The sequence below is a fragment of the Lampetra fluviatilis genome, chromosome 52 (assembly GCF_964198595.1).
Source record: "Lampetra fluviatilis chromosome 52, kcLamFluv1.1, whole genome shotgun sequence".
NCBI lineage: Eukaryota > Metazoa > Chordata > Hyperoartia > Petromyzontiformes > Petromyzontidae > Lampetra > Lampetra fluviatilis.
Window position 1 is genome coordinate 8,451,627 of NC_136326.1, and position 14,178 is coordinate 8,465,804.

Consider the following 14,178-nt stretch of genomic DNA (forward strand, 5'->3'; position numbering starts at 1 on the left):
ACATCGGGAGAGACGGAGGAACACGCGGATTAGAGAGCGCCTCGTCAAGTCGGGGAGAGACAGAGCGAGCGATCGTTGGGACTGGAGACTCATTCCCATCGGCGACGGAGCTGAACGTCAATCCGCACGAATTTCTTGAGAACTGCTTGTTCCTGCGTTTAGTTTGTGGCCCTTGGTCCGCACACTCCGATGAGCACGGCTGGCTACATACGGTACAATACGCAGACTCACGCAGAGACCCATAGACTCACACAGAGACCCATAGATTCACACAGATACCCATAGACTCATACAGAGACGCATAGACTCACACAGAGACGCATAGACTCACACAGGGACCCATAGATTCACACTGAGAACCATAGACTCGCACAGAGACCCATAGACTCACACAGAGACGCATATACTCACACAGGGACCCGTAGACTCACACAGAGACCCGTAGACTCACACAGAAACCTATAGACTCACACAGAGACCCATAGACTCACACAGAGAATCATAGACTCACACAGAAACCCATAGACTCACACAGAGACCCATAGACTCACACAGATACCCCTAGACTCACAGAGACCCATAAACTCACACAGAGACGCATAGACTCACACAGAGACCCATGTGAGTCTATGGATCTCTGTGTGAGTCTATGGGTCTCTGTGTGAGTCTATGGGTCTCTGTGTGAGTCTATGGGTTTCTGTGTGAGTCTATGATTCTCTGTGTGAGTCTATGGGTCTCTGTGTGAGTCTATGTATTATGTTGAATGTTTGCCAACCGCGCTGGTTGGAGGAAGTTGGTTCGGCATGAGGGACCCACGCCCACATCATACTCAGACTCACAACAACAGCAGCAGCCGCCATTCGTCACTAATTGGCGGTGACGTCACCATGGCTATTGTGCCAGGCTAGGTGCACTTTGAGACCACGTGAAGCGTGGAAGGCTCGCAGCTGGGAAGAGGTCACGGCACAGACCCAGGTTCCGTGGGTTTACTGGCTGAGATGGCTGTCTGATGCACCACCTGCGTTCCCTACTGTGTCTACTTACTTAATTTATCCGCAGGCGCTCCGCTCGTTGTTGTGAGCGTCGCTCCTCTGCCCTCTGCTGTTGTTGAATGGCGACTGTCTCCAACTGCCCAGCAGCGTCCTTCACGAGTCTCCTCCATAGATGCCGATATTGACACCGCTGGTACCGGTCATCGGTAAGTCCACTCAGCTCCACATCCTCCCGCGCCGCATCAGCTCCATCTCTTCTCAGTGCCGCGCCCGTTTAGCCCCCTCGATCCGGCCAAACAGAAGCTGCTTGGCCATGCGGTGGCTGGGCAATGCGGGTTACATTACCCAGCCAACGCCAACTCGCCTGCCTGAGGAGGCTCGCTGATGGAAACATGTCCAGATCCTTCAAGGACCAGTGCATTCGTCACACAATCCATCCTCGTTAACACCCAGGATGGACCGTAGGCAGGCCAGCTTAAATATTTCACACCGGCACAAGATATTCCTCGTTTCGCAAGCACAGCGAAGCGGGGGCATGACCGTGGCCGATGAGACCCGGAGCTTCGTGTGGATCGACAGGTCAGGAAGCTTCCACAAAGCAGCGTCACGCAGCTCCACGTGGTGGCTACGCCGCCACACAGACACACAGATCCCCCGTACAGCCTGCTCAGACTGTTGGGGCAAGTGCTGTTAGCGAGCACCTATAAAGGCCGGCACGGCACACGAAGGGTTGGGTGGACAGCACCATTCCCGGGCCGCCTTTGTCTCCCCAGTGGCGATGTTTGCACACCGCAGCAGGTTACTCATTTGAGGCTGAGTCGAACTCGGAGAGGCCCGTTGCCCGTTCAGAAAATCGTCGGCCGTGAACTCGGTTCGCCGGGTTCATAGCGCAGCGTGCTAACCACTCCACCACCGCTCTCCACACACATTCACAATAGCCTACACACACACACACCTACACACAATAGACTACACACACCGACACACAATATCCTACACACACACACACTGACACACAATAGCCTCCACACACACCGACACACAATAGCCTACACACACACACACCGACACACAATATCCTACACACAATAGCTTACACACACACACACCTACTCACACCACACACCACACACACTTACACGACGCACATACCCTACCCACACCACACACAGACACCTGCCCACACCACACACCACACACACACCTACACCACACACACCACACACACACCTACACCACACACCTACCTACACCACACACATACATCACACACATACCCTACCCACATCACATACAAACCCACCCCACACACACACCTACATCACATAGATACCCTACCCACCCCACACACACTTACATCACACACATACCCACACCACACACATGCATACACACGGCGCTTATATAAACTAACACACAAACGACAAACATACATGACACACACATGGAACAAGTGCGCACACACGCTCCTAATCACACAACGTGTCTATCACAACATCCAACGCACACCATGCAAAGACAAAGATCCCCCGTATAGCCGCAACAGACTGTTGGGGCAAGTGCTGTGAACGAGCACCTATGAAGGCCGGCACGGCACACGACTGGGAGGTCGTAAGTGGCCAGCACCACGCCCGTCCGCCTTTGTCTCCCCAGTGGCGATGTTTACACCCCGCACCAGGTTACTCATTTAAGGCTGAGTCGACCAAGGGGAGGCCCAGTGCCGCTTCAGACGATCGTCATTGACGTGGATGGAATCGATCTCGGGGTCTGTGCCGGGTTCGTAGCGCAGCGCGGCGCTAACGCTACATCACCGGCAGCGCGCACACACCACAAAGACAAAGGTCCCCCGTGTAGCCTTAACAGACTGTTAGCGAGTAGCAGCGCCTATGAAGGCCGGCACTGTGGCACACGAGGGGGTGGGTGGCCAGAACCACGCCCGATCACCCGGGCGCCTTTGTCTCCCCAGTGGCGATGTTTACACACGGCACCAGGTGATCATTTGAGGCTGAGTCGACCTAGGGGAGACCAGGACCGGTTCAGATAATGGTCACTGGTGTTGGCCGTGAATCGAATTCGGGACGCCGGGTTCGTAGCGCAACGTGGCGCCAACCGCAACACCCGTACAGCCTCAGCAGACTGTAGGAGCAAGTGCTGTTAGCGAGCACCTATGAAGGACGGCACATAGACCCACACACACACACCCACACTACACCTCCCACACCCACCCATACCACATACACACACCACTCCTCACACACCACATCACATACACACACAGACACACCACACCTCACACACACCCACACACACCACCCACACCACACCTCACACAACCCACACACACCACCCACACCACACCTCACACACACCGACACACCATATACACATACACCCACACACCACACTACACACACACCGACACATCACACACACACACCGACACACACACACACCATACACCGACACACCACCCACACCACATACACACACCACACACACACACCTACACCACACACACACACCCACAACACACACACCACACACACTGACACACCGCACACACCCACACCACCGCTCACACACCCACACCCCCACACACACACCACACACACACCACACATACAAACCACACACACACACACCACACACACCCATCCACACACACCGACACACCACACACACACACACATCCACCCACACCACACACACCCCCACACACCACACACACACCACACACACCGATACACCGCACACACCACACACCCACACCACCCCTCACACAGCCACACCCCCACACACACACCACACACCCCCACCCACACCACACACCACCCCACCACACACACCGACACACCACACACACCACACACACACCACACACACACACCTCACACACACACACCCACCCACTTCACACACACCACACACACACACCCACCCACACCACACACACACTACACACCACACACACCACACAGCCTTATTATAGACATTCACGCGCCTAGTTTCGTAGGCAGGTGGCTGGCAGCTACGTGGTCGATACCTTTGCAGGTAAGCGATGTCGGCGGGTTTGTCGCTCGGCAGCTTGCTGCGTTGGTAGCTAGGCAGGTAGTAGGTGTCCAGGTAGTCAATTGATATGCAGAGACGCTGGTAGTTGATAGGTCGGTAAGCGCGTATGGAGGTTGCCGGGCAGGTAGATTGCCCTGCAGGTGGGAGGCTAGGCAGGTAGGTCGGCAGGTAAGTGCCGTGATGGGCTACAAGGTACATCGGTAGGCAGGCAGGTACGTCGAGTTGCTGGCACGTCGGCTGATCGGTAGGCCCCTCCATACTCGCTGGCTTGGCACACTCGAATCCCCGTCATAGCCTAAAGAGACTGTTGGGGCAAGTGCTGTGAGCGCCTCTGATGAAGGCCGGCACTGTGGCACACGAGGGGGTGGGTGGTCAGCACCACGCCCGGCCGCCTTTGTCTCCCCAGTGGCGATGTTCACTACGCACCGCACCAGGTACTCAATTGAGGCTGAGTGCACCTAGGGGAGGTCCAGGAACGGTTCAGACGATCGTCACCGGCGTTGGCCGTGAGCGGGAATTTAACTCGGGCTGCCGGGTTCGTAGCGCAGCGTAACGCCAACACACACACACACGATGTATACACACACACACGATGTGTATACACACACACGATGTGTATACACACACACGATGTGTATACACACACACGCTGTGTATACACACACACGCTGTGTACACACACACACGATGTGTATACACACACACGCTGTGTACACACACACACGATGTATACACACACACACGATGTGTATACACACACACGCTGTGTACACACACACACGATGTATACACACACACACGCTGTGTACACACACACACGATGTATACACACACACACGATGTATACACACACACACACGCTGTGTACACACACACACGATGTATACACACACACGCTGTGTATACACACACACGCTGTGTATACACACACACGGTATTCTACTCGAGTATTGACACGTACCTGGACGTCGTGGGAAGTTGACAGCAGTGGCGTAAGGCAGGCGGCGTGAGGAGCCCCGCCTGGGCAGGCGGCGTGAGTAGCCCCGCCTGGGTCCCCACGCTCGGGGACGTGTCTGGCGCAGTGGCGGGCACGGCGCCGACCAGCACGTGGCGAGTGACCGCCTCGCAAGAATCTTTAAAATCCCGGTGGGTCGCGGCGTAATCCACAGAACAGCAGCAGCGGCAGTAGCCTGGCAGTGTTTGATGGTGATGGTGGTGGTGATGGTACCGGGGTTTGTGGTGGCACCAGAGGAGTGAGTCGTGCCACGGACTCAGTCTAGAATCTCGTCTTTCTCAATCGCCATCAACTCGGCGGCGTCGCGTGTCGCCGCGTCGCTCCGCTAGAGATGGGCACCGCGCGATGTCTCCTTGGTGGCGGTGGTCGTGGCGATGGCTCACGTCACGTGGAGAGTCTTGGCAAGGCTGTCGGAGCCGGGGCGAGAATTGTAACGATGCCGGATGATGATGATGATGATGGTGGTGACGGTGGTGACGGTGGCGAGGTGGATAACATTTAGTTCGTAATTAACGAAAGGCTGAGCAAGACACGGACCGCGTGCTGGAAATCTCCCTCCGTGTCACTCTGCACGAGATGGGCTCACACCGCTGCTGCTGCCTCCCTTAATAGGAGCTCGCTAACAGCGCCTGCCCCTACAGCCGGCGTAGGCTACACAGGGGATATTCGCCTTGTGCGTGAGTTGATGTGAGTGTGTGTGAGTATGTGTGTGTGTACACGTGGGTGTCTGCCTATGTACGCGTGAATCTGCGCTGTGTGTGCAGCTACGTGAGGAGCGGTGGCGCAGTGGTTAGCACAGCGCGCTACTAACCACGGCTAAAGCGTCAGCGGCGAGTCATATCGGAACCGGCCCTAGGCTCATGCCTTAGGTCGACTCAGCCTTAAATGAGTTCCTTGTGCTGTGTGTAAATATCAGCGCCGGGGAGACAAAGGCGGCCGGGCGTGGTGCTGGCCACCCACCCCTCGTGTGCCACAGTGCCGGCGTTCAGAGGTGCTACTCGCTAACAGCACTTGCCCCAGCAGCCTGTCAAAGGCTATACGGAGGATCTTTGTCTATATGTATGCGTGTGTCCACCTGCAACGTGTCAACGTGTGTCTATGCGTGAATGCGTGTGGATGGAGAGGCGTCTGTCTCTATGTGTGTCTGTGTGTCTGCACAGACACGCGTGTGTGTCTGTGTGTCTACACGTGTGTGTCTGTGTGTCTGCGTGTCTGTGTGTCTACACGTGTGTGTCTGTGTGTCTGCACAGACACGCGTGTGTGTGCGTGTGTCTACACAGATACGCGTGTGTGTCTGCACGTACACGCGTGTGTGTCTGTGTGTCTACACGTGTGTGTCTGTGTGTCTACACGTGTGTGTCTGTGTGTCTGTACACCTACACGCGTGTGTGTCTGTGTGTCTACACGTGCACGCGTGTGTGTCTGTGTGTCTACGCGTGTGTGCCTGCACGTACACGCGAGTGTGTCTGTGTGTCTACGCGTGTGTGTCTGTGTGTCTGCACGTGTGTGCGTGTGTGTTTGTGCGTCTGCACGTATATGCGTGTGTGTCTATGGATACCGGCAACACACACACACCGTCTGTGCGTGTGTGCGTGTGCGTGTCCAACAGACGCACTGCTCGCACAAGGCTCACGTTCAACAAATACCGGTCACGTAAAAAAATAAATCAACTTGGCAAAAATGGTGAACTCCACGTTCACAGGGCGGGTCCCGATGGCCCACCACGCCTCGTTGTGGTCGAGTCTCCACTGCTGGATGACGACGACGACGACGACGATGACGACGACGAGTCAACGATGTGGAGATGGGCCGCTCGCGTCGTGTTCGACGTCGCGCTGCTGTTAATTCCTGGCGGGAGACGCTGCGAGAGGCGCGGCGAGACGAGGGATCTCATGCCCCAGCTCGCGGACTCCTTGCTCCGCAAGCCTCCCCCCTCGCTCTCTCCCCGCTCTCTCCGCCGACTCCGTCTCCCCTCCTCTCGCTGTCTCTCCCCCCTCCTCTCTCCCCACCCCCTGCTCCCTTCGCTTTCTCCTCCCCCTCCTCCTCATCCGCTCTCTCCTCCCTCTCTCTTCCCTCGGCGTCTCTCTGCTCCGCTGTCTCCTCTCTCTGCTCGCTCCCCTCTCCCTCCCTGGCGCTGTCGTTGCGTGTTCGGCCTCCCCCCCCACCTCTTCCTCCGCCTCCTCCCCGCCTCGCTCTCTCCCCCTCGAACTCTCTCCTCCAGCGTTCGATTCTCCCCTTTCTCTCTTTTTTTATGATCAGTGGAAACAAGAAGATGCTCAGTGTAGTCGGCACTTTGCTTCGTTCATCATTTCGTATTTTTTTTAAAAATAACTTTGCTTTATGTAACCCCCCCCCCTCTCGCTCACTCTCTCGCTCTCTCAATGGGTCACTCTCTCGCGCTCTCTCGTTCTGCACGCAGCCCTTCTCGCAGTCCAACGGCCTTCGACTGGTAGCTGATAACTGCATGCAGAGCTCCCCGTCATCTGCCACCGAGTATACGGCTTCCTCCATCGCACACTGCTCCTTGAAGGCCGGCACGGCGTGGGTCAGCCGCGCATGGCGGAACTCCAGCCACACACCCTGGCTCCGACCAGAGCGTGGAAGATGCCCAGGCTGCTGGCCGGACGTGTCCCCTCCAGGGCCACCTTCCTCGCCCTGTGCACGGCGAGCTTGGCGTAGCCGATGAGCACGTTGACCAGCCCCTGAAGATGTTGGGGTCCGTCGCCCTTTTGGTATCCAAAGATGAGGACCGTCGGGGAGAAGTGGAGGCTGAACCTCAGGAGGATGTTTTTGACGACCTTGAACAACGAGTCCAGGCTCTTGCACTCCACGTATTGGTGCGCCATCGTCTCCACTTTACCGCAGAACCGGCACTCCGGGGACGTGTCGGTGAAGCGCGCCAGGGAGGCGTTGGTGGTGACGGTGCCGTGGGCGATGCTCCAGCTGAGGTCACCGACGCGGTTGTACGTCGGGCTGCAGTAGAGTTGCCTCCAGCGAGGCCTCTCCGGAGAGACGCAGGGCAGGGCTCTCCTCCAGGCATGGTCCTTGTGGTTCCTCAGGGTGTCCTGTTGGTGAAACCGGACCATGTAGGAGTAGAACACCTTCCTCTTTATATTTGCGAAGGCCACCTCCGGTAGGTCTTCCAGCCGGCACGGGTCGTGATCCGCCTTCGCGATACAGCGGCACGACGGAGAGCTCCGGTGGAGGGGAACCGAGAGGGGCCTCGTCATCCCCAACGTGGATGGGGGGCGTTCTCCCCGCTGCCGCTGAGAAGGCCCCCTTGGCTTCGGCCAGGATCCGGGCAGCCACCCGGAGCGACTGCAGCCCTGTCTTTGCGGCCATGTCTGCTGGTCCGAGCCACCGGCCCCGTGTTCCAGGCTCCAGCAGATCTCCCATCCTGGTGAGCCGCGCGTTGGCGAGGCGCCTCTCCATGCTGGGGGTGGCGGTGGTGGATGGCAGCTTTGTCTGCGGGTTCCTGAGGATCGGTTCGAAGACCAGATCTTCGGCCGATCGCTGCTGGTTCAGACTCCTGACGGCGAGGGAGCTCCATGTCTGCAAGACGCTCCTGTAGAAAGGTGGCAGCTGTCCCAGTGGGAGGCCCTGCAGGTCCGTGTAGAATAGTTGTTTGGAGCACTGCAGACCCCCCAGCTGTTTCAGAAGGAAGGAGGCCGTGATGCTCCAGGCCGGTGCAGGGGCGCGTGCAGGAACTTTTGTGCAGCCTGTAGTCGGAAGGTGGCCAGCTGACTCAGCACGCACACCAGCACGTGACCGCCCTCGTCCAGTGGCAGGGACAGGACCCCAGCCGCGACCCGGTGTCCTCCGCTCGACAAGAAGAATTCGAGGACTCGCTTCTGAAGCGCGTTGACGAGGCTCATTGGGGGGTGCAGGGAGAAGAGTCGGTGCCAAGGCATGGACGTCACCAGCTGGTTCACCACCAACGTCTTTGTCCTGAAGGTGAGGAACTTGCACAGGCGACTCCAGGTGGCCTAGTCGCTCCTTCACCTTCTCCTCCAGCTCGACCCAGTTCCTCTGCGGTGGTTCCTCCTCTGGTCCCAGGAACACCCCCAGGTGGTGCAGCAGCGATGATGTTGTGCTCCAATTGATGGTTTTTGCCTTCTCCGGACACTGGGTCATGTCCCACGCTCCAACCAGCAGGCCGCTGCACTTTTGCCAGTTCATTTTGGACGAGGAGGCCTTCGAAAAGACCTCCTGGCACTCGTGCAGCAGGGCAAGATCATCCAGGGAATGAAGGATGAGAAGGATGTCGTCGGCGTACGCCGTCAGGACCAACTTGACGCTTGGTTCCCTGAGCACCAGGCCACTGAGTCTCCGCCTTATGAGACTCAGGAAAGGCTCTAAAGCCAGGGCATGAAGTTGGCCCGACAATGGGCATCCCTGTCTCACTCCTCGCTCGAATTTGACCAGGGCAGTGAGGTTGCCGTTTACCTTGATCATGCACTCTCACTTGGTGTCGAGTAGGCGGATCGTTCGGATAAAGCCATCCCCAAAACCAAAGGTCTTGAGGGTTCCCAGCAGGTATTTGTGGTCCTCTCTGTCAAAAGCCTTTTCCTGGTCAAGGGCCAGAAAAGCGATTGGGATGCCCAACCTCTGGGACACCCCGATGAGGTCCCTGACCAGGAAGATGCCGTCATGGATGGTTCGTCCGGGGACGGTGTAGGACTGGTCCCTGTTTACGACTTGTGCAATCACCCCTTTCAGTCGCAGGGAGAGAGCCTTCGTCAATATGTTGTAGTCGGTGTTCAGGAGGGACTCCGGACGCCAGTATTGTAGGTGCCTCAGGTCTCCGTTCTTGGGAAGCAGAGTGAGCACCGCCCTCCTCCAAGACTGAGGTATCACCCCGGTCACTGAGGCTTCCTCCAGCACCTCTCTGTAGTCCTCCCGTGGGGATGGCCAAAAAGCGGCGTAAAACTCCCCTGTTAGCCCGTCTAACCCTGGGGATTTATTTGGGGCCAGACCTTTTACAGCTGCGTCAAGCTCATTCCTTGGGAGCTTTTGCTTTAGCAGCTCTTTCCCGTCTTCCCCCAGGGTGGGTAGACCACTCCATACCTCTGCCTGGGCCGCTCCCGATGTTTCTTCAGGGGAGAACAGGCTGCCGTAGAAGTCTCTGATGATGGTCGACTTCTGCTGGAGTTCGTGCGCCAGGACACCGTCACCATCAACGAGGCACTCCATGGATTTGCGTCTCCCGTTCTGCCTCCCGAGGGAGTAGAAAAGCGGGGATCCCGTGTCGAGGTCGGTGATGAGTTTCACCCGGGATCGCACAAATGCCCTTTGAGATGCTCCCTATTCTCCTCGTATTCTCGGAGAAGAGCAGGGTCACTGTCCTCGGCGAGGCGACTCTCCAAATCGAGGACTCGGGCTTCCATGTCGGTGATGTCAGCGTTCTTCAGTCTGGTGCTCCCCCAGGTGTATTGTTGGCACAACAGCGTGGTGTGTACTTTTCCCATATCCCACCACTGGGCCATCGAGTCGAACTGCGTTTTGGTTTTTCGCCACTCTTCCCAGAAATCCACGAACATTTTTATGAAGACGCCATCCTCCAGCAGCGAGTTGTTAAAATGCCAGTGGGACGCGCCCTCGCGGGCCCTCTCCAGCCTGACACGGAGCACGATGAGGTTGTGGTCTGTGAAGGGTGCCGCCTTGATGCCAGACGTTATGGCGCACGTCACAAAGTTCTTAGAGATGTAAAATCTGTCGAGCCTGGACTGCGTCACCGAGCCATCGCGCCTCGTCCTCGTGTACGTGAACTGGCGTCGGCCCGAGTGATGTATGCGCCACACGTCCACCAAGGCGTCGTCCTCCAGTAGTCCCTGCATCTCCCTCTTCGGCCCAACTCCCCCCGGCTGCCTCCCCGAACGATCCAGGGCACCGATTGTGCAGTTGTGGTCGCCCACCACAATCACGCACTCGTCGTCCGGGATCCCAGCCAGGTGCCTCCTCAGGAGGTGCAGGAACGGGATCTTCTCCTTGTTGGTGACCGGCGCGTACACGTTCAATAGGTGGGTGGTGACATCGCCCACCCTGACCGTTACCGCGAGCAGCCTTCCCTTCACCACTTCGGTCTTGGTGATGAGCTCGGGATGAAACCCTTTAGCAAACAGGGTCGCGACTCCACAGGAGGTGTTGTCAAGGTGGCTGTAGAAGGAGTCCCCTCCCCACTCCTTCCTCCAGTCATCCTCGTCCTCGACCGTGAGATGCGTCTCCTGAATGAAGAAGACAGAGGCAGCGTGTCTCCTCGCAAGAGACATTGCGGAAAACCTCCGCACTGCCTCCCTGCACCCGTTCACGTTTAGGGAAGCGATGTACATAGGCATTCCTTGTTCCTTGCCTCCGTGGCCTCCCACTTATTAATTTGTTTGCGGAAATATCTTAGCTTTGCCCTCTCCTTGCCCCGGGACTCGAGTCCCTGCTTGGCGAGAAGTCTCTCGGCTTGAGTGACAGAGGCCTGTATTGCCTTGCTGTCCTTCCATCGAGCCAAGGCAATGTCCGCTCTGTCCTTCCTCCCGTTGGTCTCGTCGAGGAAGTGCCAGAGATCTTCCGAGGAGACCAAGGAAGTCTGAGGGTCAAGGAGTGTAGACCCCTGGCTGCTCTCGTTCCCTATGCTGAAGCAGTCGTCCCGATCTGAGTCGATTTCCCCAGCGTCCGGCTCCGCTGGAAGAGCTGCAGCGGCTGGGCTGGCGCATGGCCCAGCGGCGTCTTCTCCCCCAGTGTCAGGGATGGTCTGGGATGGCTCCTGCTCAGGCTCTTCGTGTGGATGGCCCGGTGTGTCTCTTCCACTGGTTTTGGGTCAACAGTGGGACGGGGACCTTCCTCCTCATTCCCATCCATTTCGTCCTCGCCCTTGGCGAGTGTGCTCGATGACTCTCCACCGACTTCCTCCTCTTGGTCGAGGGCTGAGCAAATAGTATTTGTCCTCGCTTCATGCGCAGCTCGTGGGGAGTGAGTCTCTATGACCGCAGTAGACTGGTCGATTTCCGTGGCGATGTCGCCTTCATCGTCCACGATCTCCTGCTGCGGAAACCCTTCTCCAGACGTACGCTGCTTCTTCCTCTTGGCGTGTTTCTTCCTCGCCGCCCGCGCGTCACTCGGCGTGGCGTCTGGGAGGGCGAAAACCGCGTCTTCGGCGTCCGGCAGCTTTTCTACTTCCTCCCCTGGTGTGGGGGGTTTCACCGCTTCTTCCGGTTCTAGGTCTGGGAGGGGTTCCTCCTCTGAATTTGACTCTTGCGATCCGGGAGCGATAGTGTAGTGGTTCGCGCGCTGCACTATGAACCCGGCGACCCGGGTTCGATTCCCGCTCACGGCCAATACCAGTGACGATTATCTGATCCGGTCCTGAGCCTCCCCTAGGTCGACTCAGCCTCAAATGAGTACCTGTCGCGGTGTGTAAACATTGCCAATAGGGAGACAAAGGCGGTCGGGCGTGGTGCTGGCCACCCACCCCCTCGTGTACCGTCTGGCCTTCAGAGGTGCTCGCTAGCAACACTTGCCCCTACAGTCTGTTAAGGCTATATGGGGGATATTTGGCTTTGTATCCGTGTGTAGCAATGTGTATGTATCCGTGTTTATGTATTAGCGTGTATGTATCCCTGTGTGTCTGTATGTATCTGTATGTGTATGTGTCTGTATGTGTATGTATCAGTGTGTATGTATAAATACATATCAGTGTGTTTAAGTATGCATGAATCAGTGTGTATCAGTGTGTATCAGTGTGTATCAGTGTGTATCAGTGTGTATGTATCAGTGTCTGTCAGTGTTTCACAAGGCGAGGCTTCGTTGGCTGGGTCACGTAGCCCGCATGCCCAGCCACCGCATGGCCAAGCAGCTTCTGTTTTGCCGCACAGAGGGGGCTAAACGGGCACTGCACGGGCTGGAGACGAGATGGAGCTGATGCGGTACGGGAGGATGTGGAGCTGAGTGCTACTAGCGGTGTCAAGATCGGCCTCTGTGGAGGAGGAGGCTCGTGAAGGACGCTGCTGCTGGGAAGTTGGAGGCAGTCGCCCTCTAGCAACAACAACGGAGGGCAGGGGAACGACGCTCACAACAACGAGCAGAGCGCCGGGTGGATAAAACTCAGTACAGTCGGGAACAGAGCTGGTGCATCTGCCAGTGGTCATCTCAGTGAGCCAACCCATGGCACCTGCTGGTCCATTCCGTGACCTCCTGTTAGCAGCGAGCCTTCGACACTTCACGTGGCCTCAAAGTGCACTTAGCCTGGCACAGGCGCCGTGGTGACGTCACCGTGACTTAGTGGCGAATGGCTGGTATTGGTATCAGTGTGCATGTATCAGGATTGTCAGTGTGCATGTATCAGGATGTATCAGTGTGCATGTATCAGGATGTATCAGTGTGTATGAATATGTGTGTATGTACCCGCGTTTGTGTATCAGTGTGTACGTATGAGTGTGTATGTATCGCTATGTATGTATCAGTGTGTGTATGTACACGTGTGCATGTATGTATCAGTGTGCATGTAAACGTTTTTGTGTATGTATCAGTGCGTTTGTGTATCCGTGTGTGTATGTATCAGTGTGCATGTATCAGTGTGTATGTACACGTGTATGTATCATCATGTATGTATGAGTGTGTGTATGTACACGTGTGTGTATGTATCAGTGTGTATGTACACGTGTGTGTATGTACACGTGTGTGTTTGTATGTATCAGTGTGTGTATGTACACGTGTGTGTTTGTATGTATGAGTGTGTGTATGTACACGTGCATGTATGTATTAGTGTGTGTATGTACACGTGTGTGTGTGTGTACACGTGTGTGTGTGTACACGTGTGTGTATACACGTGTGTGTATGTATGTATCAGTGTGTGTATGTATGTACACGTGTGTGTGTATGTACACGTGTGTATGTGTGTATGTACACGTGTGTGTGTGTGTGTATGTACACGTGTGCGTATGTGTGTATGTATGTACACGTGTGTGTGTATGTACACGTGTGTGTGTGTACACGTGTGTGTGTGTGTATGTACACGTGTGTGTGTACACGTGTGTATGTGTGTGTGTGTACACGTGTGTATGTGTGTGTATGTACACGTGTGTGTGTACACGTGTGTACACGTGTGTGTATGTA

General features: G+C 56.3%; 1 protein-coding gene across 3 annotated transcripts in view; it reads right to left on the reverse strand.

The window, feature by feature from the left end:
* The window catches only part of LOC144949140 (leucine-rich repeat transmembrane protein FLRT1-like), a 42,293-nt gene extending 35,217 nt beyond the window's left edge, over positions 1 to 7,076 (reverse strand). Inside the window, exons 1-2 of one of the 3 annotated variants that reach the window (XM_078879016.1) lie at positions 6,710 to 7,076; positions 5,023 to 5,483 (exon numbers count right to left, since the gene is read on the reverse strand). The gene's annotated coding sequence lies outside the window, so the exon portion shown is untranslated. Of the gene's footprint in view, positions 1 to 5,022 lie in introns of all 3 variants that reach the window. The other 2 variants (XM_078879017.1, XM_078879015.1) reach the window with 2 other exon arrangements.
* Positions 7,077 to 14,178: the final 7,102 nt, after the last annotated feature.